At 40.3% G+C, this 27708-nt stretch overlaps 1 long non-coding RNA gene across 1 annotated transcript; it reads left to right on the plus strand.

Moving 5' to 3' along the window:
• The first annotated feature begins 3363 nt into the window (after nt 1-3363).
• LOC144589263 (uncharacterized) lies at nt 3364-15033 on the plus strand. The gene is made up of 2 exons (XR_013545295.1): nt 3364-3478; nt 13744-15033. It is a non-coding gene; the product is annotated as an uncharacterized LOC144589263 (long non-coding RNA).
• Nucleotides 15034-27708: the final 12675 nt, after the last annotated feature.

Consider the following 27708-nt stretch of genomic DNA (forward strand, 5'->3'; position numbering starts at 1 on the left):
TCATTTTAAAATTAAGGCTTGAACAATAGTTTACTATAGTCATTAGGAAACAATTAGCTAGCTCTCCAGCCTAGCATGGTCACTGTTTCATAACAATGTTAACCGTTGAATGTATTCATTTTGTGATGGACATGTATATGCAGGTCTTATAGCTTGCACTCATTGTTCCAATACCTTGATGTTACAATAGGCTGGCTTTCCAGTATCTGGTGTTCTGGGGCCCTGGTACAACAGGCCTTTATTCCTCCAAGCTTTGCAGAATTTTGCAGAAGGTGACTCTTAAGGAGCTACAGGAGATCTTAGGCCATCTAAACTTTGCATGTAGGGTAATAGCTCCAGGTCTTGCTTTCCTGCGACATTTGTGTGGGGCTATGGAGGGGCTTCGTTGCCCTTTTCACAGGACTAGAGTGACGAGGGTTATGAAGCAGGACCTGCAAGTGTCGAGCCAGTTTTTAGCAGAATTGAATAGGGCATCATTTTGGAGGTCTGAACTGCAACTTAAGTCGGAATTTCAGGTTCAGACTGACGCAGATGGCTCACTTGGTTTCGGGATTTATTTTAGAGGGCGATGGTGCACGGGGATGTAGCCTGAGGAGTGGCATCAGCAGGGCATCACTAGGGACCTCACCTTTTTGGATTTTTTTCTGATTGTAGGTGCCTTGTGGCTGTGGGCACTTGAATGGGCTAATTCTTCAGTACACTTCTGGTGTGACAATCAGGCAGTGATTCACATTGTGAACAACCTCACGTCATACTCAGACTGCGTTATGGCACTTGTGCATGCATTCATGTTACATGCCTTGAAATTTAATGTTCTGCTTGAAGCAAAAGGCATCTTGGATTTGGATATTAGCTTGGCCGATGCCTTATCATGCCAACAGATCACTCGGTTCAGGGAGTTAGACCTGGGAGCCAGCAAACTTCCAGAGAAACTACCAGCAGAGGTCTGGCTAATTGGCAGGAGGACACTGAAAGAGATATAGGCTTGGCCCTGGCACTGAGGACGTGGAAGGCATACAGGGCAGTGAGTACGGAGTTCTAGGAGTTAAGGAGATCAGTGGAGTTGGAATCTATCCGGCCTGCTCCTGTGAAACACCTGCAACAGTTCATAGTGTTCCTAAATAGAAAAGGATTAGCACCGGGATTCATCCAAAGTAGAACGTCAGCCCTAGCCTTTCACGCTAGGATCCATGGATATCAGGATTTCATTTCTGACCTTTGTATCAAGAAAATAAAAGAAGGCTGGAATAAGGAAAGGGTCCATGTTAGGGATTCTATAGCACCTATATCCCGGGCATAATGGAAAAAAAAAGTGTCCGTTATTCCTAACTATTTGTAAGGATGCATTTGAGGCTGCACTGTTTTAAGCAGCCTCTTTGCTGATGTTTTTGGCACACTGAGGATTAGTGAGGTGGTAGTGTCAGGTAAAGGGGACATGTCAAAATTGGCCTTACAATGGCATGATTTAATGCTAGTGGAAGATACAGTGAGAATACACATCCGCCGATCCAAGGCGGATTAGCGTGGTAAGGGAGTATACCTTAGGTTAGGTACTTGCTCAATATGACTCAGTTGTCCAGTAAAAGCAATAGGTGTTTATTTATAAGTTAGAGAACACGGTCATGATTATTTTTTCATACATATGGATGGGACCCCTTTAACAAAATATCAATTTTGGAAAATCATCGATTTAGCATTAGGTAAGGCAGATGTTCACAACCTGAGGTTTGGAACCCATTCATTTAGAATTGGGGCAGCATCAACTGCAGTCACTCTGGGTTACCATCCTGATGACATTAATAAATTGGGGCACTGGTCATCCACCACCTATCAAATATATGTCAGGGCACTCCTCATGTCTAGGCAGGTGCCGGTTTTGTTTTCGCAGGTCTGCTCTTACAGGAGAGTCAGTGGCAAGTCATGATAGTTGGCCACAGCTTCATTTTCAGGGCAGCAAGGTATGCTGCTAAGTCGACAGGTGGGAGCGATTTGGGTCTTGGAGACAGAGCCCAAATTGTTTGGAGAGGGATCTGTGGACTGCTATGGAGCCAGTTATGCAGAACAGCTGCATTTGGCACACAACCCCCAGATGTGTTGGTTATACACCTGGGAGGCAACGATCTGGCTAAGCATGGTGGCAAGGCCTTGGTTTTGGATGTTCTGCGAGACCTCAGATGGTTGAGGATGACGTACCCTTCACTGAGTGTTATCTGGTTGACGATAATCCCTTGCCTTGTGTGGCGCGAGGAACGATAGGTACAGCGCATTAACACTGCAAGGAGGCATGTTAACAGGGAGGTGTGCCAAGAGGTGTGTAATGGCCTTGGAATGGTGATTGGTCACCAGGAGATCCACATTGATAGGCCAGAGCTATTTCAACTGGATGGAATATACCTCTCTAATAGAGGTTTGGAAATATTTTTGCCAGACCTCGGGGGGGCTGCTCTTGAAGTTCGAGAGGCTCGATGGCGGGCATGGGCCTTAAGCATAGCTTGCCCCTATGCTGTGGCGGGTAGTGCAGATAAAAAGGGCTTTGGTGAGTCCCCTCACAACCACAGGTAAGGTATAGCTCATCTGATCTCCCAATGCTGTGGATCATGCAATTACAGTGCTTGGGGGAGAAGATCTGCTGGGGCTGCTCCCGGACCAACAGTCAACAAGGAGGCACTGGAGGTCCGGGTTGGTCAAATTTGGGCCTGCCAGGTTCTTGCTGTCTTCACGGCTGTGAGATCTTGGGGCTCAGGACTCGCGCATAGTTTGGTAGGGGTCCAGTGAGACCCCTCTGCAAAACCTGATTCCGCACTACAGAGGAACCTCCCCTTTTTCCTTTGAGGATAAATATGAATATTTATAAACTGTGGCCTGTGTTTTATTCCATAACAATTGTCTTGTGTCTTATTCCGGGGTAAGGGGATAATTGATAGTTGATGAAGAAAAGAGAAGGGCACAAATAAGGACTAGAAATGATAGGCTGAGCAAAGAATGTCAAGAGAGCAAAATTAGAGGGGAGAACACTCTGCTAAGCGAGGGGGGTAAGACTTTGTTTTCCTATATGCTGATGTGATATTATTATTGCTTGTGCATTAGTTCAATTTATTAACTATATAATCTGTTAAATTCATATATGTGATTTAATTGAGAGCTCATTTTTTATAACTTATAGAATATGCCTTTGTAATTAACATTTTTTGGAATAAATACTGCCTGTGACAAGAACAGGCTTCTTCTTCCTCTTTGTCTTTTTTAACTGAATGATTATAAAGTTCTGTAGGACTCTTAGAGAGAGAGAGAGAGAGAGAGAGAGAGAGAGAGAGAGAGAGAGAGAGAGAGAGAGAGAGAGAGAGAGAGAGAGAGAGAGAGAGAGAGAGAGAGGTTCAGACATCAGTTTCTATGACCTGAGAAATGGAAATGGATTGTGTTCAACAATGATTCATGGAAAGGCATTGATCAAACAGAGGTATCTGCAAGAAGAAGCAAGGTAAGTTGTAGAAAAAGCTCCACTCCCCATTCTTGTCCACTCTGCCTCTGTGACATCACAAGGGACTGCTCTCTGTCTCGGGTCTCGGCACTGAAATCTGAGGGGAAAAGATCCTGCAAACCTGGCAACCCTGTTTGGGAGGAAGAGGGAATTAATGGAAATTATTTTTCTCTGCTTCTGCCTATAGAAGGATCTGCTACATCAAAGTGTGTTCTTTGAGCAGAAGATTCTGCTTGGAAAGAGCCCAAGAATTTTCAATAATTTAGAACCAATAATAGCAGGATAGAAGAACAAATGTTGAACAGATCCCTACATTCAAAAGAGGAGGGGAAAGGAGGCAGAAGCACACAAACACACAAAATCAGAAAGCATATGCCAAACAAGTTATACAATGTTCTCTTCAGGTTTAGTCTTTGCTCATATGAATGGCACTACCTATAATGATAAGGAGTCCAGGCTGAAGATTTTTTTTTTTAAAATGAGAGTGAGAAAATATGAGCTGGAAAATAAATCCATATACTGAAATCCTTTCTTTAATAAGAAATGCAGGAATGTGGGTGAAGCTTTCAAAGGGCAATTTCAATGCTTTCCACTAAAATGAATATTTTGAGAAGTACAAGGCAAGGAAAGTGAGACCGAATTGACTTTTCTTCTTCTGAATAAAATCTCTTTGATAAAAGAGCCTATTGGAGATAGCTGTGAGGGTCCGTATGGCAACCATGAGTGAAAAAAGCTTGTCTGTCCACCTGCTGCCTTCCTTTCTATATTGTCGCATTCAGGCATGATTTCTGTGGCACAACTGAGGAAGATAGATTACACTGCATTTTATTTTATATAACATTTGTCTTTTTATATAACACTTAGAAAATGGCCACCTTGAGTGTGTTCATGGGAAGAAAGGCGGCATATTAAATGAAGGAATGAAGGAATGGCCCAATCCCATCAGAAAGAACTACACTGATGCAGTGGTGTTTCCTTGTCAAAACTTCGACCCTAGCCAAGGGAAGCTGAGGAGATCGATTGTTCTCCAGAAGCATGGGTAGGCTTGTCTGTGCAGTTGTACATCGTTGTGGCACAGAACCATCAAGATTTTGGCCAATATAAACCTTAATTTAGCAAAGCAATAGACAAATGATGGATGTCGTCATCACTGCTTCTTTTAGAAGTGTATTCAGTCTTCATAATTATTCCCTTTGGGGGCACTGCATGGAATTATCAACACTAACAACATCAACAACAATACATGTAAATAAAAAGGAAGTGTCATTCGAATACAACTCTAAAAATGTCTGTATTGCCTTATCACTGTAACATGGAACATTTAGCATTTCGTCTGCTTTGTAAATGTGTTTTTGTATGCAAAGATAATCAAACACAAGATGGAAGATACTGAAGTCATATTTCAAATTATAAGAATTATTCATATTAGACATGAAGCTTGCTGTTAATTCTTGGATATTTGGATTTGGGGGGAAAGCCAAGCCAGAAGGCTTTTTCTTGGGGGGTGGTGTCTCTCAGCATAAGTTTCCCATCTCCCATTATCACCTCTGAGGGAATATACATGAACATCACTCTTACCCCATCCCCCCCAAAAGAGCCACTCTTGCTCACTTTTCTCTGCTCCTCTGCATCCACCTTTGGAGGACTGACATTCAGCCCTTTGAACCTGATTGTTAATTAGGCTCAAATAGACCTGAATGAAGTGAGATGTGATGCATGCCAGGAATCCCAATGCCCAAGATGGTGGCAGGATGGAAAAGTTGTTTTTACTGCAGTGGCACCAGCACCTTTAGCTCTGCCTGAATCTTCCATTCCTCTGGGTGCAGTGATGGTAACACAGTGAATAGAGGGAGGGACTTGGTGGGGAGATGCCTCCAGGCCCCACCTGAGTCATAGGGGAGGAAGGCAAGAGATGCAAAAAGGTCAGGGAGGAGAACTGGGCTGGGGTGGAGCATTCAGAGAGGCCTGTGTGGGGAAGTGTTTATTTGGGCTTGAGGGGGAGGGGCCCTTCACCAAGGGGGCTTGAAGAGAGGAAACATGAAGGGAGGTTCATTCCCCCGCGTGTAAATTAAACTCAAAATGTGTTGACTTTTTTTCTTCTTAAATTTTATCTGGTAAAGCAGATTTACAGCCCCTCATAATTATATACTATTATATAATATAATAGTATATCAATATTAATATACAGTTAACTCTTGACTTACAAATGTCCCTAGATACGAACTTTTTGATTTACAAATGGCTCTGTTGGCAAAAATTGGCATCGACTTGCGAACGGAGCTCAACCTACGAACGAGGTCGAGGCTCTGTTCACAAGTCAATGCCATTTTTTGCGAATGGAGCCGTTCATAAATGGCTCCCTGCAAAAAGGTAGGGAGAAAGGGCTGGACATTCAAATTTCCCGGCCTTTCTCCCTGCCTTTTTGCCTTTGAAGTTCTCAAAGGGCTTTCCGCCCGATATCGGAGGAAGCCCTTTGAGAGCTCCGAAGGCGCCGATCACGGCAGCAGGGATCCCCCAGGGAGGTCTCCCATGGTGGCGGGAAAGCCCTGGGAGACCTCTCTGGGAGTCCCCGCTGCCATAATTGGCACCTTCGGAGCTCTCAAAGGGCTTTCCCCCCAACATTGGAGCAAGCCCTTTGAGAGCTCCAAAGCCAAAAAGGTAGGGAGAAAGGGCAGGAAATTGGAATTTCCAGCCCTTTCCCCCTGCCTTTTTGCCTTTTGAAATGCTGGAACAGATTAATTCTGTTCGCATGCATTTCAATGGGAAATGGTACTTCGACTTACTAACTTTTCGATGTGCGAACGTCGTTCCAAAACAGATTAAGTTTGTAAGTCGAGGTACCTCTGTATTAGGTTAAAATTATATTCTGAAAAATCTGTTTTTAATGGGTTTTCTTTAACCCATCAAAATGCCTTTTTATGCAAATATAGTAGAGGCATCACGGATTGCTTGGCTATTATAGAAGGGAGTCATGACTTGAAAAAGGTTGGGAAGCACTGATCTATATTTAAAGCAGTGGTTTCCAACCTTGATTCCCCAGATGTTCTTGGGCTACAACTCCCAGAAATCCTGACCAGTACAGTTTTAGTTGAAGAATATCTGGGGACATCGGGGTGGGAACCACTGCTTTAAAACCTTGAGTACCATTTGCAATCCCTAGGTGGAAGATTTCTCTGAATAGCCTATAGGTTCATGGACAGTATAGCTTGAGACCTGCCATTCTCCCCTATTGTAAGACAGCAGCTCCATACGTCCGATATGAAGACCTCTCTCAAAAGGGGCTATTTGCTTAAAGCTTTGTTTATTGAAATAAGGGTTATTCTAACATGTGCAAAGCTGGGAACTTTTGCTAGTAAGTCAAAAAGAATTCAATTTTCTTTAGAAAAGGAACTCTGCCTTACCTAGTATGTTTGAAAATGCTGGATTCACTCTTTACTGTCAGAAACCTTGTAATCTGAATAGACTGACAGAATTATTCTGGTTTCTACATTTGTCTACATAACTTTGTAAGATTCTATCGTTTTATTATTTTACATCTCTATAGACTGGTCCCCAGCCTATAGATTTTCTTTCTATCACAAGGAAAGTGTTGGTTCTCCAGACATTGTGGTCTAGAATTCCCCTCAGCCCTGCCCAGACTGTTCAATATTAAGTGATTGTGGAAGACAATACCTGGAAGATCGGCAGATTTAGGGAGGCCTAGATAGCCTTATGTCGGTAATTCTATTGTACAGTGAGAGCGATGTATACTTTAGGTAGCAGTTACTTTAGGCAGCCTACAGGTTTAGATCTGCCTCATCCAGGTTTTGTCAGTAATAACTGGTCTGCCAAAATATGGGAGAGCTACTAGAAAACAAGCAGGCAGTATCAGAATTCATAGGAAAACTATGCAGAAATACAAACTTGTTCTGGCTTTCCATATGATACAGTATACTGTATTCTGCATATAGATCAAATAGCTAAGGGGATAATGTGCACCCTTTTCTGATATCTTTGCCTACAGAAAGCCATTCTGCCTCCCCATGTTCTACCCTAATGGTGGTTTCTTCTTCACAATAAGGTTAGGCATTAGGGCAATCAAGTGCTGAGACACACCTATTTCTTTTTGAACAACCAATATTTTCTTATGGTCTAAAAACAGTCAAAGCCTTTGCTTAGTTTATAAAGAAAAGACTGATCTTCTTCGGAAATTCTTTCACGAGCTTCAGTAGTCAGTGGATATTTGCAACATGATCTTGAGTGCCTCTTCCTTTTCAAAATCCTGCTGGAATATCAAGCATTTCTTGTTCCACATTAGGTAAAAGTCTTTGTTGCAATACCTTGAGCATCACTTTGCTTGCATGGGGAATTAAAGCAATGGTCCTATAGTTGGTTGTTCTGGGTTTTTCGGGCTCTTTGGCCGTGTTCTGAAGGTTGTTCTTCCTGACGTTTCGCCAGTCTCTGTGGCCTGCATCTTCAGAGGACAGCAACCTGTCCTATAGTTACTGTTCTCCTTGGCATCTCCTTTCTTGGGGACTGGAATGTATATTGACACATACACAAAACACTGTTAAACAGAATCTAATCATAACTGTTAAGATATGAAAATTAATTAATTAGGAGAAGCAAATTGCCTGTAGCATTTTGACTATTAGAGCAGGATGGGTCACTGATTTCCAAAAATAGTGCTAATACTGTACATATTTAACTACCTAGCCAACAAAAGAGAGAAAATTAATACAGTGAAATGTTGAACATCCTCTAGACAGGTCATAAAATGGTGTGCAACCCAGAAAAATATATTTGTACTAGGCATTTTTCCTGGGATCTGTCTGCTTCAAAGTAAACAAGTTCTGAATGATCTTTCTTTCTTTCTTTCTTTCTTTCTTTCTTTCTTTCTTTCTTTCTTTCTTTCTTTCTTTCTTTCTTTCTTTCTTTCTTTCTTTCTTTCTTTCTTTCTTGACTGACTGACTGACTGACTGACTGACTGACTGACTGATTGATTGATTGATTGATTGATTGATTGATTGATTGATTTACTGACTGACATCAAGAGTGTTGCACAATTTAAAATAATGGACACATATGAAAAAGGCAAAATCAAGAAAACAATTAAAATTTTAAGACAATCAGATTATTTTTGACCAGAAGCACTTGGAACTTGAGATGTGTGCAGAACCTTTTCCTTTACTTCAGCTGTCATTCAAGGTGTCGGCATCCATGAAGTGGGTGGGTTTTGGTGCAGTTCCAGTGCCATGCTTCTGGAAGTGAAGGATCTGCCAACTGTACACTATTGCCCAGGGGACACCTAAGTGTATTCACAATATTCTTTGGGGAGACTTCTTCTAGATCCCCTTTCTGAGCAATGAAGAATTTCTATTTACTTCCACAACATCTTTTACTAGTAAAGTTCTTCTTTTTAGATGGCTCCATCAAGTGAAGAAAAATAAGAGATGAATTATAGACGATCATTAAACAGAGAAAAAAAGTAACACAGAATGAGATGAGGACTTATTAAATATAACCAAACCATTCTGCAAAATGACCGAAGGCATGAAATAGGAGCAGAGCATTGAAGTATTTGAAACATTTTCCCATCAATCAGTAGGTAAACTTTAGAAACAAACAAAAACGTGCTTACAGACCATGACAGTAATTTCTTGCTCCTACTGTAAACTGGCCTGCTGTTGCTCTAAGGTGGAATGGTAGAGGACCCTATCCCTTGCCAATGTTGATAATAAGGTTCATCTCCCAGTACCACTAACTTCTGTACATACAATGGTAAATGTACTATATTCTCCTTTGCCTACACAGCAAAATCCTTTGGGCGGTCTTGTCAGTGAAACTTACTACCCTGTTACATCTAAACAAGGAAGCTATACTACAAGCTTCAGAGCAACTAGCACCTTAAACCAACATGATATAAGTTAGGTACATTGCTTGGCTATACCATTTAGAAATGGAAATATGGCATCAAATATTTAATGACACTGGCTCATATAAAGCACTTCCTACACTTTGAGAACTATGGGATAAAGGAAATGATTGATCCAGAGCTTTTGATTTTTGGATAGACCACTAAAATGTCCTGGGAATATGATTTTCTTTCGTGTCTTGCGCCCAGGCAACACTATGGAGGTGTGGGATGTTGATATGGACACCTTGCTGAAGATAAAAAAAGTTTAAATCTGGTTGAGATCTAGTTATAACTTCTCATTGAAAGCAGAAAGCCAGAATGTAAAAGCAGTAAATAAATAAATAAATAAATCTTAAATCAATAAATTATTAATGTGGTCCTACCTCATGTGTACTGGGGTACTATTTATCAAGGATAAAAATGCTTGTGAAGCTTTTTATTTTCATTTACCACTGAAATCCATGGGATTCATTTCCAATTACTTAGAACAGAGCTATAAAACTGCATACTGTAACTGCATCCCAGTTAATCCTCCTTCTGCCCCCCATTCCTTTCCTTATTTTCCTATCTCCTTTTTTGCTCACACCCTGATTCTTCTCACTTCATGTAGAAAAATTTTAACTACTCATAGGTCCTGTGGTGTGCATGTTAGCGCCTTTTAAAATTCCCTGTCAGTGCCTGATAATTTTTCACCAAAGGCAATGCCCATCCAGAAGAAAATGAAAAGGGAAAGAAATGTTCAAAAGAGAATATGACATTTAAAATGTGGGAAATTGCTCACTTTTGACTCAAGAAGCACTAAATGGGAAAGAGCAGTATGAGTCACGCCAGAGGCATAATCAAGATTTTAGACCATTTGGACAAAAAATAAAATTAACTCCACCCACCCACCTAACTGTTTCATGCTGCAGAACAATGAGAAACTAGGTCAAGGAAAGAGACTCATTTAAATAGAAGAAAAACAAAATAGCTTGGGAAAGGGCAACATTTTCACACTGCAGGAACAAAAGAGCAACCTTCTGTTCATTATCGTAAAAAAATTACAGTAAACATAACTGTGAGGTGCTGCGGAGTGAGCCACTAAAGGATAGAAAACATCTGAAGGGGAAAATAGAGGACATGCACTTAAAAGAGAGAGGGAGAAAAGAGAAAGAGAAAACGAAGAAATAAATTGTAGCTTAGGCAATAGAACCTTTGATAAAACCAAAGGAAAAGCTGGAAACCTTAGCTACTGGTAAAGTTCATTTGTAATATGTTTTGCTTTTAAGTAGATTGTAAGCCAACAGTCAAGGCATTTCTTACTGTTCAGCATCTAGCAATTTCAGGTGCATCACTAATATAATTATTGTTGTTAGTTTATTCCACACATACCTTGAAGTATTAATAGGTGTCTTGTCAATTTGGCATTTATTTCACAAGCAGTAAACAATGCCTCTAGAGCAGTGGTTCTCAACCTTGGGTCCCCATATGTTCTTTGACTACAACTCCCAGAAATCCTGGCCAGCACAGCTAATAGTGAAGGCATCTGGGAGTTTCAGCCCAAGAACATCTGGGGGCTCAAAGTTGGGAACCCCTGATGTAGAAGGCCATGATTTATACCTAACAAGTTTCATTTTTTTAATTTTTTAAACTTGGAGCAGAGACAATCAAGAGGAAATTCCTGTGGAGTTTATATTGATAGAGGATTAACTAGGTTAATTTCCATGCTGGACCTGCATTAGTGCTAGCAAGTTAGGGGAATAAAATGCAATAATTAAAGCATGTCTCTCACCCCACCCCCATCTCCAGGAGCTGGTGATAAAATATGCCCAAGCTATCAAATGTAATAACAGGAGTGCACATCCATAGTGCATTATTGTAGCAAAAGGCTGCATGCTTAGTTCTTGACTGCTGAGAGAATGGAAAGGTTAACAAGGCTCCTGCTGTAGAACAAGCCTTTTGGTCATGTGGAGGTAGAAGGTGGAAGAAGAAACTTATGGTTTCCTTAGAAAAAAAAGATTACCTGGCAGTTTTGCTGTGCTCCTGTCAAAGTTTGCATCTTTGTGTCTGCTGAAGACTTAGCAGGAGAGACTGAAATGCGGGCCTCATTAAGTCAAACCTTAAGCCCATCAAAGTTTTTGCTTGTTGACTGGGAAATTCTGAGTAGCTGATGAAAAGATTTAATAGGGGGAAAAAATCTCCAGGCACTGCTCTTTCAGGTGAGGGGTGGACAGGAATAGAGGGATATAGTGGAATCAGAAGCATAAAGATTCAAACCCTTGTTTTTTTTACCCAGTCTCTGTTCAGTAACTTTGTCTTCCAATCAAAAAATGAATGCTTATTTATGTATTTATTCAATTTTTACCCTGCCCCTCTAGACAACGTCTACTTGTCTACATGCAAGAAGAATGTGTATGCATGGAGACGCCTTCATATCAAAGGAGCATAACATGGGAAAAAGAAACTCTGTTGTTTTTTTTTCAAATCAAAAGGACTACTAGATTAAGGTTTTCATGTGTTCTTCATTGTCTGTTACCATAGAAAGGAATGAGGGAGAATTGCATTCAATTCACCTTTTGATAAGAACTGTTTGTATTCATACTTCTCAGACTAAAGAGCAAACTGAACTAGCATTATCCTTCAGTATTTACTCTTCTTGCCATTTTGCATCATTGTTCTCCCAGCAAAGATACAAATACTGAAGGAAAGTGCACACAAATACGTATATGATGAATATTGGAGAAAATGGGGAAAGGAGGTGATGTAAAGGAAACCCCTTACAAAAGCATGGTACGTGAATTTAGCTAGGTATGTGCCTGGAGTGTGTATAGCTAATGCAACTGAAGGACACTGTCTTAATGTACTGTGTGATTTGTTTCCCCAGAACTGGGCTAGTACCATGATACTGTCCCTAGCGTGCCACAACTCTTGGGGGTGTACATGCATGCTTGCTAAGTGCATGCAAACATGCATCTCCAACAATCACAGTGGGGTGCTTTGTTTACCAGGGAGGAACAGACTAAAAGTTATGACTTGACTTATGCCAGTGGTTCCCAACCCTGGGTCCCTAGATGTTCCTGGATAAAAACTCCCAGAAGTATTCACTACAAGCTGTGCCAGCCACGATATCCTGGGAGATATGGTCCAAGAAATCTGGGGACTCAAGGCTGGTGACCAATGACTTCTGCTATGAATGTTTCAGCCATTTTATTATATATACAAAATAAAAACAGCAGTTAGAAGTCTTACTTTCACAGACTACGACTTCCAGAATCCCTCAACTGTCATGATATCTCTGAGATGCCAGAATATATCATCCACAAAGGCAACTGTTCCAAGAACTGGAGACACACGTTAGCTGTTCCAAGAACTGGATATGTTTGCCCCTTAGTTATTGGCTAGGAATATGCTATTAGTTCTCTGATACTCATGCTTCCACTTACAGTTCTTCACACAGACTTTTCATGCTATTTCACACATGAGGGCTGGCCACTTGGATTTCTCATTTTCAATCCAGCCTGTAACTTCTCAGGCCTGACACTCTCTTGATTTCTAGTCCAGTATATAAGGCTGCAAAAATTCCTTCTGGGCAAAACATTGCTTTCTTATCTCTCTGAACAAGAAACATATGCTGTGGTCACACACCAGAGATTGCAACACAGGATGCTTATTATTTTTTAAAAAGGTATAGACTTTTGTTTCCAGAAGCAGGTAGAGTGATGTTAAAAAGTCAGACATCAACCATAACAAGTTATTTCCTCCCATCTCTGTGCAGCCGCTTTATCTCCCCCTTGGCTACAGATAAATGGGGTAAAACAAGATCAGTAATTAATTTCATTTGAAGCATAATGACTCCAGGCATAGACACTGCCTGGTGGATAATAATCAGCTGGGTTAAAGGCCCCGCAGCTCCTGCTGTCATCTGGTATAGTATCCCTGTTAAAATATGTAGCCATATACAGACCTTCTAGACTTGTAGAAAATTGTTGTTCCAAAATGGTTCAAATGGAAGAAATGTTGTGAATTTTGTTCTGTATCATTAGTGAAATTTCTGGGTTACAGTTTGAGTATCAAAAAGCCAAATGCAGAAATCCATGCTGTATTTTGAATAACAATTTACAAACAATCGCAGGGGAAATGTTGCTTTATAAAAGTAAGGGAGCTGCTCTGGCTGGGGAATTCTGGAATTGTAGTCCAAAAAGTAAAATTTGCAAGTATGATCGGACAATGCCATTCATTTTTTGATAGGAAGACAAAATAGAAAGAAAGAAAGAAAGAAAGAAAGAAAGAAAGAAAGAAAGAAAGAAAGAAAGAAAGAAAGAAATGGAATTGTAGTCCAAAAAGTAAAATTTGCAAGTATGATCGGACAATGCCATTCATTTTTTGATAGGAAGACAAAATTGAAAGAAAGAAAGAAAGAAAGAAAGAAAGAAAGAAAGAAAGAAAGAAAGAAAGAAAGAAAGAGCGAATGGCCGACTGAACGACTGAATGAATTAATGGACAATTTGAGAATACAAAGCCCAAGCACCATGGTGCACCTACAAAAGTACTGTACTTCGCACTGCAGCTAATAAGAAAAACAAATACACAAGCAAACAAGCAAACCTTCCATGATTGGAATGTTCAGTAGAGGTCTTGAGGTTCATTGCAGGTTGAAGCTATTAGTCATGTCTTTTGAGGTTTGCTCAGTGTCTTCCATATAAGATACAGATACTTTTAATTCCCTTTCCACCAGTTTTAATTGTATGGCGTCCTTTTCATTTGAACATTTAAAACCCCATGAACACTGGATTTAACGCAAGGTATCTGTATGGGGCGTTATGCTGAGTGCTCTAGCCTCTTTGCTTTGCCGTATGTTTGCATCTGAAATGTGCCGATAGCCCTGATTTGATCTATATTTGCAAGTTTATCAAGGCAGTCACATTGCTAAAGGAAACCTTTGCCTTTTCACTGGATCACAGCACAATATTTTCTCATGAATGTCTGCTCTGTCTCCCTGTGTCTAATGGGGGATTTAATGACAAATGGGTGCACAGATAAACTTACTGTACTGTCAACAGCCCAGTTGTCAGAAATGGTATGGTACAACATTGAAAGAATAGGCTCAGGAGACATGAAACTAAACCCCCACATAAAACTGATTGGGTGACCTTGGGACTATCACAGTGTCGTCTCCCATACAGGGGAGGAAAATCCACCTTTTGCTTGCTTCTCATGCTTGTAGAAAGAAATCAGGCTTGGTTTGATCTTGGATCTGCATGTTCTTTTTTTCTGGCAGTCCATAGTATCCATAAAGTCTTCCCCAGCACCATTTTTTCCAACAAATCATTTTTTCCCCTGTCTGACTTTCACACTCATGCATGATGATCAGGAATACAATAGTGTGGATGATCTTGGCATTAGTCTCCAGGGACCCATCCCTACACTGTAGGATCTTTCATTGTTTTGAAGTTATTTGCCTCACAACTGCCTTTCTGCCAAGCTTGTTCTGATTTTTCACTGCAGTCTTTATCTTCATTGATATTCAAAGCAAGGCATATAAACAATTTCAATTTCTTCATTTTCACATTAAAGTGATGTAGTATTCTGCAGTCATGATTTTTTACTTCTTAATGTTCAGCCAGTCCTGTTTTTTCTGCTTTCTTCTTTTTCCTTCATTAGAAATCATTGCAAAATTTCTCCTAATAATACAGTATCATCTGCAAATCCTAAATTATTGATGTTTGTTCCTCCTTCAGCTGAATGTAAGCCAATTTTTCATATGACCGGCAGATAAAACATTCTTTTATCTGATAAGTTTGCCCAATGAAAACAATGTTTTTTCCTCCATCTCCGGTAGCTGCTTGTCTATAGTTCAAGACAATCAAATATTGTAGCATACTCATAATATTTTAGAACTATCAATAGAGTTCTGTGATCCACAATCATGGAAATAACTGTAAAAACTTTAATGTAATCTAACAGCACTGTTTTTTCCCTGACATTCTTTGGCATGCTCCACTAGTCAACATATATGTGAAATATAGTCTATAGTACCTCTTCCTTTACTGAATCCAGCTTGAACATCTGGTATTTCTCATTTCACATACAGTAGGACTCCCATATCCAAGGATTGGTATTCACAATTTCAGTCATTTGCAGTTTACTGCAATCCTATATAGAACATGCCCCCTTGTGGTCTTTGTTCCACTCCATTGTATGTTGTACATAGGGTTTGCTACTATCCAGGTATTTGCAGTAGATTGTGGAATGGATCTCCCATAGAAACAAGGGTCCTACTGTATGATAAAAGTCTTTATTGTGAAATCTTGAGCATCTTGTTGATTTCTTAGAAAATTAATGTGATGGTTCTGTAGGTAGGACACACTGTAGTGTCTCTTTTCCTTGGGATTGAAATGTACATTGAATGTCATCCATTGTTTTGTGTCCCATATCTGTTGGTACATTCTTGTAAGGATTTTGATAGAATGTTACAAATTGTTAAAAGCACTATCAACGTTCCATCCACTTCTGGTGGTTTATTTCTTTTGATTTCCTTGAGAGCAGTTTTCATCTTATTTTATAAAATTGCAGGTTCTTTTCCCTGATAGTACTTCAGAATGCTTCTAGATGTCTGTTTCCTGCTTCTGACATTTTGAGAACTTCTGCTAGTGATTAGCCTTCCCCTTTGCCTGGGAAATATGCATACAGTAGTTAATCTTTGGCTTTGGCGCAATGCTTCAGAAACCAAAACCAAAACAATTTTGATGATAATAAGCAAAAAGGAAGCAAGAGATTTGAAACTGTTCGTTTCTTTGTTTGCTTGCCTGCTTGCTTGTTTTTGTTTAATATACTGCCCCTTTATTGGCAATACTACTCTGGTCTATTTATAAATTAAAACATGTTTTTTTAAAAAATAAAAAGCATTTGTGGATGTAAACATTGAAGGCCTTATTATAACTAAACATAAGATATTTATCTTCATCTTCCAGGGGAGATAATTATGAATATTCTCACCACATGTGCCTGGGCCTCCCCCTCGAACCAGCCGGTCCACTTAATGCTTGGGGCATGTGGCTATCATCATTCATTTCATGCCGATTGCAGAAGTAGCCCAACCAGTACTTCGCTGTCTCCCTACACAGCCAACCACTCTGCATCTGAGCAGGGAAATTCGTCTTCCTGCCCCTTTGCCGGAGGAGTTGGCTGTGCAGGGAGGGGCAAGGAAGCACTGGCCAAGCTACTTCTGTGATTGGTGTGACATGAATGATGATGGCTCCGCTCATCACTCAGCGAATCATAAGTGGACCAGCTGGTTTGGGAGAGAGGGTCCAAATGGCCCAGGTACCTGTGGTGCCGATATTTCTATTCATCTCCCCCTGGGAGATGACTATGAATATCCCGTGTTTAATTATAATATGATTCAGTGGCCCAAATCCTCTTGTACCGGTTAAGCCAAAACAAAGTCACCTGCAGTAGCACATTGCCACTGAATAAAGAGTCTCCATTTTGATTCCTCATTGTTTAAATGTAATATAATTTTGCACAATTCAGGTGGCTTCACATATGACCTAGAATTAAAATGGAGTTTCTTTAATTAGTAGCAGTCTAATTTGTGCAAGAATTCAAAATGCAGCAATACCTTTTGGATTTTGCCACTACAGAGGGCATAATTTCTGTTGTTATTATTCTGTGGTAGTAAGTCATATTTGATTATATTGAAATAAAAGGGGAGAGCCATGTGGCCAGTACAAAATACAAGTGGAAGAATGGGCAATAGGTGATGCCAAGAACATTTGGATTGCTAGTACTTGCTTTGAAGAAGTGAGATTTACACAAGAAAGCTTGCATATTGTATGATTTTTAAAGAAATGTTTATTAGTGGCATATAAAAGTATCACCTATTGCCTATTCTTGCATCCAAATTATAGTGAATTAAATGTAGTTACTAAGGTAAGTGAGATATTTAAGGAGCAATTTTGGCATTGCTACACCTTAGTGAGTTTCCATCTGGATTTGAAACCATGTCTCCTGAGTCCTAGTCCACCCCTGTCTTTACTATCCCACACTGGCTCTCATCATACACCAGTGTAATTTATACAAGGAGATTTTAGCCAATGATCTGTGGATACAAAATACATGCCAGTTTCTTGAATGTTGTGAGCTCCTTTCCAGATCAAAGAACTACACTTAATGCGGCATGTCCATTTCCACAGCAGGACTCCCCCTTCCTCTCATAACTGCCTCCACTCCCTGTACATCCTCTAAAAATGTGTTAAACATTATTTGGAATATATCTTGGAGGCTGCTGTGCACGATGTAGACACCTCAGCATTACTACCACATAAGGTAGGTTCTGCAAGCATTACTACCACATAAGATAGGACTGCAAGGAGATAAAACTATCCATTCTGAAGGAAATTAACCCTGAGTACTCACTGGAAGGACTGATCCTGAAGCTGAGGCTCCAATGCTTTGGCCATATCATGAGAAGAGAAGACTCCCTGGAAAAAACCCTGATGTTGGGAAAGTGTGAGGGCAAGAGCAGAAAGGGACGACAGAGGACAAGATGGTTGGACAGTGTCATCGAAACTACCAACATGAATTTGACCCAACTCTGGGAGGCAGTAGAAGACAGGAGGGCCTGGCATACTCTGGTCCATGGGGTCACGAAAAGTTGGACAAGACTTAACGACTAAACAACAACAACAAAAAAGCTTTTTAAACTTCAACTGTGTTGGAAACCAACAAGTTTAAACAATCTTCTCTCCATTTTTGCAGTCACTATGGAAGTACACCCACATACCCACATGGGAAAATTGAACAGCCAGTTTGAAACCCACATTGCTTTTGTCTACCATTTGAAAATATCTTGCATGATTGTTATCAATGTTCTCCATGAAAATATGGCAGAATGATGGCCTGCAGTATCATAGGAGTAGGCTACTGACACTGTCCTGAGAGGACTGCAACATATACATTAATATAGGACAATATGGAATGAAATATATAATGGACATTTACAGACATTTCTAATGATGATAATCTCCCTTCCTCTTAGATGGATATTTTAAGATAATTATTTTTCTAAGATGTTCCTGGTATATAAAAATATTCACTAACACAACATGGTGGTACTGTTGAAAATACGCATGAGATAAAAAAAGAAATGTCTTCACAGAAAATGATAACTAAAAGATTGTGACATTTTAAAGTTCATCTTCCTCACTTATCTGAATGTAAGGGATAAGCACCTTTAAAAAAATCAGCTGTCAGTTGAGAATGGTGGTGTCATGTACAGTGCTTATTAATGTAAGATTTTTAGCACTTTTTGCCTTCATTAAATTGAGAGCTATTCATACTTTTTGCAGTAGTTACTGAGGGATTCAGTTGGCCATTGAGTTCTACATAATAGTGACTTATGCCGGCTCAGAAGTAATATACCATTGAGTAATGTGTGGCTAGTTAATCAATGGGGCCAGCAGAGGACAGCTGTCACCTCCATGCCATAGTTGTCCAGTCAAGACACAGCTGATCGGCTTAGCCACTGTTGCCCCCTGAAATGTTAAATCAGATGAATATTTGGCCTTCATCCAAGGAAGCAACTCTTATATTCTAAAGATATTTTCAGTTCTGAAAGCACAAGTTCCATTCTTGTACATATTTATCTCTATTGGAAAGCCAGGGTTCTTCTGCAATTTGTCTCCTTAGTGACTTTAATGAAAAGCTTTAAAGCAAACAAAGGCAAGGAATGATTCTAGGTAGGTATTGCCTTTGACTTAACTGTGTTTCTGTCTTTTTAGTTAAATATATAGCTGCTGTTGCTTCAGGAGACATTTCCATTTAATGTTCACTCTGATATTTATTTGTGCTGTACAGGACCAATCCCTTCTTTTTATTTCTTTCCATTTTTTATTGATAACTTGGGACAAGATAAGGGGTACAGATGGTAAAGGGGGATATGGGGGGGGGAAAGGTGGGGTAGGAGAACACAAAATGTACTGTCGTCCGCTCTATTCATGTTGCAATCCGTTCTTGATGCCTTCTCCAAAGTGCAGCCGAGCTTCATAGTTGTGGACGGGTGACAAGATCCTAAAATTGTTATCCTAAAATCAAAAATATTGAATGGCCATTTATTTCTGACCTGAGCTAACGTTGCATGCTTTTGTCTATTACTCCAGCCTGTTTCATATACCTGTTATTCTATATGTTTTTTTAAAAAAGGCTAACATCCCTTTAAAAATATAGATTTTAATTCTTATAGCATAGTATTTTCCTTATTTAAACAAGTTTTATATGACTTTTCTACTTAATCATCACAATGAAGTGCCTGACATGGTTCCTCTTGTCATCTTTTTAGTTGTAATTTTAGTTTGTGTTCTTTTCTGTTATGATTTTAATCCATGATTTGCTCATGAGCAAGTTTAAAGTGAAACAACTCTGGAAGTGAAGGATTGGACGGCTGCACACCGTTGCCCAAGTGCACTCGCATTGCTTCCCCCACTCTTCAGGGAAGCTCCTTCTACATCACCCTTCTATGTCTCTGGTGCCCCAACAGGACAAGACATCATCTGGACCATGTGGGAGTCACATAGAATCTGAGCCAAAGTATGAAGATCCAAGAATAGTCAAGTGTATTTTCTCTCAAGTAAACATAAAAATGCACATTTTCATGTTTCAGTTTCTAAGAATTTTATCATAACATTTGGAGAAAGGCAAAATTTTAATCATTGGCCATGTTGGCTTGGGTATTCTGGGAATTGCTAAAATCCAAAAAATGTATTTTTTTCCTCATCTTTGTCCAAATGTCCTCTCTCAAAACAGGAACAGACCATTTGTTTCACAGAGTTTCATTTGCCCTGTCTGCAAACACATTTATTTATTTATTTTGTAAAATGTGTATGTGATACCCGGGGGCCCGAATCCTTGTTCAAATTCTTGCTCAGTCATGGAAGCTCACTGGGGGTGTGAAACTGGTAAAATCACTCCTTGAATATCTCAGTTATCTTGAAAGTCCTAAGGGTTTCCATAAGGCAGTTCTGACTTGGTGGTGCATATGAAAAAGAATGTGCAGCCCACATAATAATAATAATAAACTTTCACTACTTTCTGTTTATTTATACTTGCCAGACTAATTACAACCTACCTGAATAAGTTCACTGAGCTATCGAGCCAGGTTATATCCTATAACCAACCAGGTTACATCCTATAACCAACCAGGTTACATCCTATAACCAACCACAAAGCAAACTCAGGCTAGTTTGCAACATGTGGAAGTGAGAAAAGCTCATGTTATAATAAATGGAAATAATCCAGCCAGTGTTTCTATAAAAAAGGGGGCACGTATATAAGTGTGCATGTGGCCATTCATTACATACACTAGACCCTCAACCAGGTGATTGTATTTGCTAGCTTTCCATCAAAGGAAACACACCTGTAACCACCTGTACCTTTTAAATGGATTTTAATTGGATCTTGCTGTAGTTGACGGTACATGATCATGGCTCTGCAACTGTCAATTTTGCATTCACATTTGAGGCTGAAACATAGAAGTTTGAACTTGTAATCATAGGAAGACATTTCAAGTGTACTGAGCTGAGGACCAAGGTTTCCTAAATATATCTTGTCTCTGGTGTAGGAAGGGAGAGAAAAAGTCACGTGCTCTCCTAGCCGGGTTATACAAAGAAGACAACCTACCTGAATAAGTTCACTGAGCTATCGAGCCAGGTTATATCCTATAACCCAGTGGTTCTTAACGTGGGCGATAATGCCCCCCAGGGGGCGATTTCATTTTTCAGGGGGGCGGTAAAACGAAAAGGGGCGGTGTGGGGGTGCTGGAGCAGAAGGAGGGCGGTAGGGGGGCGCTGGAGCAAGCCAAACCTGTGAATATGGCTGCAGCCTTTTTACAGTGTGCATGAATATATTATTTATTTATTTATTTATTTATTTAATTTATATCCTGCCTATCTAGTCTTGTTAGGACCACTCTAGGCGGCTATTTTCCTCTAATCTTAATTTAGTTTCAGAGTTAATTTAGTTTCAGAGTTTTCATCTTGAAATTTTTAGTTCCTGCATTGCAGTTTGTTTTTATGCTCTTTTTATATTTCTTTTTGCGTCTTAAAATTCACTTGCAACTAAATCATTAAATGTTACTTTTTTGGGGCATTTCATTTTCTTGGAATTGAATTTTGTTTTCAGGGGTCATTGGATTTAAGTGTCATAAATAAATAAATAAATAAATAAATAAATAAATAAATAAATAAATAAATAAATAAATAAATAAATAAATAAATAAATAAATAAATAAGATATCAGCGCGGGGAGGGGGGGCGATGATAACTTCCTCAATGGCTCAAGGGGGCGTTTCTTTCAAAAAGGTTAAGAACCACTGCTATAACCAACCAGGTTACATCCTATAACCAACCAGGTTACATTCCTATAACCAACCAGGTTACATCCTATAACCAACCAGGTTACATCCTATAACCAACCACAAAGCAAACTCAGGCTAGTTTGCAACATGTGGAAGTGAGAAAAGCTCATGTTATAATAAATGGAAATAATCCAGCCAGTGTTTCTATAAAAAAGGGGGCACGTATATAAGTGTGCATGTGGCCATTCATTACATACACTAGACCCTCAACCAGGTGATTGTATTTGCTAGCTTTCCATCAAAGGAAACATACCTGTAACCACCTGTACCTTTTAAATGGATTTTAATTGGATCTTGCTATAGTTGACGGTACATGATCATGGCTCTGCAACTGTCAATTTTGCATTCACATTTGAGGCTGAAACATAGAAGTTTGAACTTGTAATCATAGGAAGACATTTCAAGTGTACTGAGCTGAGGACCAAGGTTTCCTAAATATATCTTGTCTCTGGTGTAGGAAGGGAGAGAAAAAGTCACGTGCTCTCCTAGCCGGGTTATACAAAGAAGACGGATGGGTGATAATCCTTTAGATAAGTGTAGCAGACAGTGGAGGGCAGCAAGACATGATCTCGAATGAAAGACCTTCATTTATCTGTCAGCACTTATTTGTTGCAGAAGCTCACAGGCGTTCTTGGGATTCTTTCAGGATACTGTACTGTATTTATTGTGCTGTTTTGTCTGGAAGTGTTGGCCCAAAAAATAAACATGTTTTCTGCTCCTATTTTCCTTTCAGTTGATTTTCTAAGTATTTTGTTTCTATTTTCTTCTTCAATCTGCTTCACCCAGAAACATTTTTATCAAAAGGCAGGCTATAAATTAATTAGGTAGTTAATAACTTTTACCACCCATTAACAATCACCTTTACATTCTCAAGGTCGCAAAAGTGTTGGGGGGGGGGAATTCTCCACAGGTTATCTGGAGACATGCTAAAGGACTGTCAGGATATTGTGGCCCTTAAAGTAGAATTTACTCTTTGTACATGAACCAGAGCACGTGAACCAGAGCATTCTATTATGTACCCATTTTTATTACAGGTGTGCAGCCACAAGGTTAGCACATGTAGCTGATGCAATACAGTATTTGAAATGTGTATTGGACATGATGTAATGTCAAGGAGAAGACCTCAGGCGATGTGCCAGTGATTGGTTGTTGACACTATGTAAGTGTTGCACATTATAGTGGAATATGGAGCTTTATATGGAGAGTTGCCGAATTTTCTGATACATATATTTTATTTTTCTGATAATTGTATTGTTTACTCTGCTGACTGATGTACATAGCTCTGCTGTACATATTTTGTAAATACATGGCTGGTGAAGGAATCCTACTGTCTCTGCTAGTTTCTTTGCTGTTGACCTGGAAGACTGACTTGTCTCAGAGCTATCTCCACACCCCAAATTCCTGACAAGGACATAGTGTTAAAGCAGATCCATAAACCAAGGATGGTATTCGAGTATGAAGTCATGAACCTTTTGTCTTAGAAACCTGAGGGGCAGGCTTGGCCAAGGATAGAAAGAAAATGCACTTTGTGCATACTCAGAAGCAAATGTACTCTGTATCTGCTAGTTTATAGATACTGCATACACATGTATATACACAAACACTGTAGCAAAGCTAAATCTTCCTCAATCCTAGCAAAAAAAAACATTGCCTATCTTTAATATTAAAGTCTATGTGCAGTTGCAGATTGAGAGATTATCTCTCCAGACTGGAGAAGAGAATAGAGACGCCATGTCTTCTAGCACACTCTGAAAAGAAATGAAAGAACAAATTTGCAGATATCTCTCCTTCTTTTTATCAAAGCACACATCCTTGTGCTTTTAATCTCTAGAAAGCCACAGTGCTACTAATATTAATGTGAACAATTTGATCTCACTCGACTCTTAGAGCAGGGTAAATAAACTGTGACCCTCCAGAAGGGAGTTGCAGTCCAGTAGTATCTGAAGAAATACAGTTTGTTCAACTCTTGCTTCTGTCACAGGCTGTGTGAGTCTTTCAGCTTCGTGGGAAAATTTCAAAAGGTGTTAAGGATCTCATGCTAATGTAGTCGTGGTAATGGAATGTTCTAATTAGGTTCTTCTGCCTACAGACAACAATCTACTAATTTAAGAATATCAAATAAATTAAGGGATATTACTGGCTTCTTTCCCAAGAGGCTGAGAACTTTGAAATGCAAAAGAATATAGCAGAGAGAAAGAGAGAGAAGGAGGGAGAGTCCAGATTATTAAAGATATAGGTATAATGTAAAACTAGCTGAGTTCTCTGGAAGCCCTGAGACACCGCATGTTGCTTGAACCCATATGGATGATTCAAGCTAATACTGTGTAGCTCAAGCAAAAGGGGAAACAGCCCTTCCCTGGTCTCTGGTAAAATCAAAATGATGTTTAGTTTTTTAATTATTCGTACACAGCTATAGGAAAGCACGTGAGCAGTTAACTTATTCTTCTTCTGGAAAGCTGCTTTTCTTGGTGAGCTTTCCAACACTGGAGGCATTTAAGAGGAAGTTAGAAGCTATCTGTCACAAATACTTTAACCTGGATTGCTGCACTGAGCAGGGTGCTAGATTCAAGGGCCTTATAGGCCTCTTCCAACTTTAATTTTCTATGGTCTACGACAGGGGTCTCAAACATGCAGCCTGGGGGCCATTTGCAACCCACCAGATGATAGTTTGTGGCCCTCGCCTTGCCTGCTGCCCCCAAAGCGCCCACACATCCTCTGCTGTCAAGAGTAAAAAAAAAAAGCCTTGCCTCGTGCGCCGGCTCTCTCCCAAGACAGCACCTCTTGCACCCTCCATCCGGAACTGCAGCCTGCCAGCCAGCCCACCTGTCTGTCGGCTAAGGAAACTCCTGGGCGGCTTCCTCGGGCTCTTGCTCTGCTTGGCGGAAAATCTGATGCGGCCCAGCCTCACCCAGCCTCTGCCTCCTGTGGCCCCCAGGTAAATTGAGTTTAAAACCCCTGGTCTACGATCTTTGCACAAGAAAATAATCTGCAGCTCAAATGTGGGTTAAATAGAGAGAGAGAGTAGGAGAAAATAAAGGAGCAGACAGGAGACTTACATACCACAGAGTGCCTGAATAGTCTCCACTAACTATCTGGTTTAACCCTTCCCTCCCTGTAATTATTGCATGCAATGATATAATGGACCCAACACACACCAGCCTAAATTTAGAAGGAATGTTATCAAAGAATATATTTGATAAGATCTTATATTTGATAAGATAATCTTATCTGTTCACTGCTAGTGCAATCCTTCATGTATCAATTCAGAAATACGACTCATCAGTGGAATTTACTAATAAATAATTGTGGATAGGACCACAGCATAAGATATACTATAAAATATATTTTTCAAAACTCAAGACCTGGTTATATAGACAGGCCTTCCCCCCCAAGTCACTACGTAATTCTCTTTCTTTTTCTTTATCTATTCTGTTTTTGTATTAATGTTGGAATCGGTTATTTTATATTGTGTTTAGTCGTTTAGTCGTGTCCGACTCTTCGTGACCCCATGGACCACAGCACGCCAGGCCCTCCTGTCTTCTACTGCCTCCCGGAGTTGTGTCAGGTTCATGTTGGTTGCTTCGCAGACACTGTCCAGCCATCTCATCCTCGGTCGTCCCCTTCTCCTCTTCCCATCACACCTTCCTAACATCAAGGTTTTTTCCAAGGACTCTTTTCTTCTCATGAGATGGCCAAAGTACTGGAGCCTCAGCTTCAGGATCTGTCCTTCAAGTGAACATTCAGGGTTGATTTCCTTTAGAACTGATAGGTTTGTTCTCCTTGCAGTCCAGGGGATTCTCAAGAGCCTCCTCCAGCACCACAATTCAAAGGCATCAATTCTTCGGCGGTCTGCTTTCTTTATGGTCCAGCTCTCACTTCCATACATCACGACAGGAAAAACCATAGCTTTGACTATTCGGACTTTTGTTGGCAAGGTGATATCTCTGCTTTTCAAGATGCTGTCAAGATTTGTCATCGCTTTCCTCCCAAGAAGAAGGCGTCTTTTAATTTCAGGGCTGCTGTCTCCATCTGCAGTGATCATGGAGCCCAGGAAGATAAAATTTGACACTGCCTCCATATCTTCCCCTTCTATTTCCCAGGAGGTGATGGGACCAGTGGCCATGATCTTAGTTTTTTTGATGTTGAGTTTCAGACCGTTTTTTGCACTCTCCTCTTTCACCCTCATTATGAGGTTCTTTAATTCCTCCTCACTTTCTGCCATCAGAGTGGTGTCATCTGCATATCGGAGGTTGTTGATATTTCTTCCGGCAATCTTAATTCCGGCTTGGGTTTCTTCCAGTCCAGCCTTCCGCATGATGTATTCTGCATATAAGTTAAATAAGCTGGGGGACAATATACAGCCTTGCCGTACTCCTTTCCCAATTTTGAACCACTCAGTTGTTCCATGACCAGTTCTAACTGTTGCTTCCTGTCCCACATATAGGTTTCTCAGGAGACAGATAAAGTGGTCAGGCACTCCCATTTCTTTAAGAACTTGCCATAGTTTGCTGTGGTCCACACAGTCAAAGGCTTTCGCATAGTCAATGAAGCAGAAGTAGATATTTTTCTGGAACTCTCTGGCTTTCTCCATAATCCAGCGCAAGTTAGCAATTTGGTCTCGAGTTCCTCTGCCTCTTCGGAATCCAGCTTGTACTTCTGGGAGTTCTCGGTCCACATACTGCTGAAGCCTACCTTGGAGGATTTTGAGCATAACCTTGCTAGCGTGCGAAATGAGTGCAATTGTACGGTAGTTGGAGCATTCTTTGGCACTGCCTTTCTTTGGGATTGGGATGTAGACTGATCTTTTCCAATCCTCTGGCCACTGTTGAGTTTTCCAAACTTGCTGGCATATTGAATGTAGCACCTTAACAGCATCATCTTTCAAGATTTTAAATAGTTCAACTGGAATGCCATCACCTCCACTGGCCTTGTTGTTAGCCAGGCTTTCTAAGGCCCACTTGACTTCGCTCTCCAGGATGTCTGGCTCAAGGTCAGCAACTACATTGTCTGGGTTGTCCGGGATATCCAAATCTTTCTGATATAATTCCTCTGTGTATTCTTGCCACCTCTTCTTGACGTCTTCTGCTTCTGTTAGGTCCCTCCCATTTTTGTCTTTTATCATGTTCATCTTTGCGCAAAATGTTCCTCTAATATGTCCAATTTTCCTGAACAGATCTCTGGTCTTTCCTTTTCTGTTATCTTCCTCTATTTCTTTGCATTGTTCATTTAAGAAGGCCCTCTTGTCTCTCCTTGCTATTCTTTGGAAGTCTGAATTCAAGTTTCTGTAAATTTCCCTATCTCCCTTGCATTTTGCTTCCCTTCTCCTCTCTGCTATTTCTAAGGCCTCGTTGGACAGCCACTTTGCTTTCTTGCATTTCCTTTTCTTTGGGATGGTTTTCGTTGCTGCCTCCTGGACAATGTTACGAGCCTCTATCCAAAGTTCTTCAGGCACTCTGTCCACCAAATCTAGTTCCTTAAATCTGTTCTTTACTTCCACTGTGTATTCATAAGGGATTTGTTTTAGATTATACCTGAGTGGCCCAGTGGTTTTTCCTAATCTCTTCAGTCTAAGCTTGAATTTTGCTATGAGAAGCTGATGATCAGAACCGCAGTCAGCTCCAGGTCTTGTTTTTGCTGACTGTATAGAGCTGACTGTATAGAGCTTCTCCATCTTTCGCTGCAGAGAATATAATCAATCTGATTTCGATATTGCCCATCCGGTGATTTCCATGTATAGAGTCGCCTCTTGTGTTGTTGGAAAAGAGTGTTTGTGATGACCAGCTTATTCTCTTGACAAAACTCTATTAGCCTTTGTCCTGCTTCGTTCTGAACTCCAAGGCCAAACTTCCCTGTTGTTCCTTTTATCTCTTGGCTCCCTACTTTAGCATTCCAGTCCCCTAGAATGAGAAGAACATCTTTCTTTGGTGTCAAAATTATGTTATG

Source organism: Pogona vitticeps, chromosome 4, assembly GCF_051106095.1.
Source record: "Pogona vitticeps strain Pit_001003342236 chromosome 4, PviZW2.1, whole genome shotgun sequence".
NCBI lineage: Eukaryota > Metazoa > Chordata > Lepidosauria > Squamata > Agamidae > Pogona > Pogona vitticeps.